Source organism: Aotus nancymaae, unplaced genomic scaffold (assembly GCF_030222135.1).
Source record: "Aotus nancymaae isolate 86718 unplaced genomic scaffold, 86718_ANA_hifiasm-v0.15.2.pri h1tg000028l, whole genome shotgun sequence".
NCBI lineage: Eukaryota > Metazoa > Chordata > Mammalia > Primates > Aotidae > Aotus > Aotus nancymaae.
Window position 1 is genome coordinate 5,628,249 of NW_026988441.1, and position 2,350 is coordinate 5,630,598.

Genomic DNA, 2,350 nt, shown 5'->3' on the forward strand with positions numbered 1-2,350 from the left:
TTTTTGGAGAAGATTCTCATTCTGTCGCCCAGGCTGGAGTGCAGTGGCGTGATCTCAGCTCACTGCAACCTCTGCATCCTGGGTTCAAGGAATTCTCCTGCCTCAGCCTCCCGAGTAGCTTGGACTACATTCATGCACCACCACACCTGGCTAATTTTTTTTTTTTTTTAATTTTTTAAAATAATTAATTTCTCCAAACACATGATTTTTTTTTTTTTTTTTTTTTTTTTTTTGAGATGGAGTCTTGCTCTGTCACCAGGCTGGAGTGCAGTGGCGCAATCTCAGCTCACTACAACCTCTGCCTCCTGGGTTCAAGCGATTCTTTTTTTCTTTTTTGAGACAGTTTCACTCTTGTTACCCAGGCTTGAGTGCAATGGCACGATCTCGGCTCACTGCAACCTCCACCTCCTGGGTTCAAGCAATTCTCCTGCCTCAGCCTCCTGAGTAGCTGGGATTACAGGCACGCGCCACCATGCGCAGCTAATTTTTTGTATTTTTAGTAGAGACGGGGTTTCACCATGTTGACCAGGATGGTCTCGATCTCGACCTCGTGATCTACCCGCCTTGGCCTCCCAAAGTGCTGGGATTACAGGCGTGAGCCACCGCGCCCGGCCCAATTTTTGTATTTTTTAGTAGAGACGGGGTTTCACCTTGTTGACCAGGATGGTCTCGATCTCGACCTCGTGATCTACCCGCCTTGGCCTCCCAAAGTGCTGGGATTACAGGCGTGAGCCACCGCGCCCGGCCCAATTTTTGTATTTTTTAGTAGAGACGGGGTTTCACCATGTTGACCAGGATGGTCTCGATCTCTTGACCTCGTGATCCACCCGCCTCGGCCTCCCAAAGTGCTGGGATTACAGGCGTGAGCCACCGCGCCCGGCCCAATTTTTGTATTTTTTAGTAGAGACGGGGTTTCACCTTGTTGACCAGGATGGTCTTGATCTCGACCTCGTGATCTACCCGCCTTGGCCTCCCAAAGTGCTGGGATTACAGGCATGAGCCACTGCACCCGGCCAAGCGATTCTTCTACCTCAGCCGCCTAAGTAGCTGGGACCAGAGGCACGTGCCACAACACCTGGCTAATTTTTTTGTATTTTTAGTAGAGACAGGGTTTGACCGTGTTGGCCAGGGTGGTCTCGATCTCTTGACCTCGTGATCCACCCACCTCGGCCTCCCAAAGTGCTGGGATTACAGGCGTGAGCCACCGCGCCCGGCCCAAACACATAATTTTTAAACGCCTGGCTAATTTTTTGTATTTTCAGTAGAAACAGTGTTTCACCATGTTGCCCAGTGTGGTCTCAAAGTCCTGAGTGCAGGCAATCTGCCCACCTTGACCTCTCAAAGTGCTAGGGTTACAGGTGTGAACCACCACACCCAGGTAACTGTGATTTATTTAATTCTCAGCAAACACAAGTTTCTGTGGTGTAGTTTGGGTCGTCTAATCAACATTTTGTCTATTGTTGTTTAGAAATACCCCTTTGTTTAAAAATACCCCGTAAGTTAGTTGCTTAAGGTAACAACATATCTCAACTTCTGAAAGTCAAAAATACTTCTGACCGATCAGGAGTGGTCAGCTGATTGGTCCTGGTGCAGACCCGCCATGAAGTTGGAGTCAAGGTGTCAGCCAGAGCCAGGCACAGTGACTCACGCCTGTAATCCCAGCATTTTGGGATGCCAAGGCGAATAGATCACCTGAGACCAGGAGTTTCAGAACAACCTGGCCAACATGGTGTAACCGTTTCTCTACTAAAAAAAAAAAAAATACAAAAATGTGGCCAGTCTCGGTGGCTCACGCCTGTGATCCCAGCACTTTGGGAGGCCGAGGTGGGTGGATCACCTGAGGTCAGGAGTTCAAGACCAGCCTGGCCAACATGCTGAAACCCCATCTCTATTTAAAAAAAAAAAAAAAAAATTAGCTGCGCGTGGTGACAGGTGCATGTAATTCCAGCTACTGGGGAGGCTGAGGCAGGAGAATTGCTTGAACCTGGGAGGTGGAGGTTGGCAGCGAGCCAAGATGGCACCACTGCACTCCAGCCTGGGTGACAACCAGACTATGTCTCAAAACAAAAATGTACCACTCTGGAGGAGGACGTTGATAGTGGGAGAAGAGCTGCATGTGTCAGAGAAAGGAGAGTACGTGGAACTTTCCACTCAGTATTGCCGTAACCCTAAAACTGCTCTAAAAATTAGTCTCTTAAAAACCCTGCCCTGGCCAGGTGCGGTGGCTCACGCCTGTTAATCCCAGCACATTGGAAGGCCAAGGTGGATGGATCACTTGAGCCCAGGAGTTTGCGACCAGCCTAGGGAACATAGCAAGACCTCATGTCTACAAAACACAGAAGCATCCAGC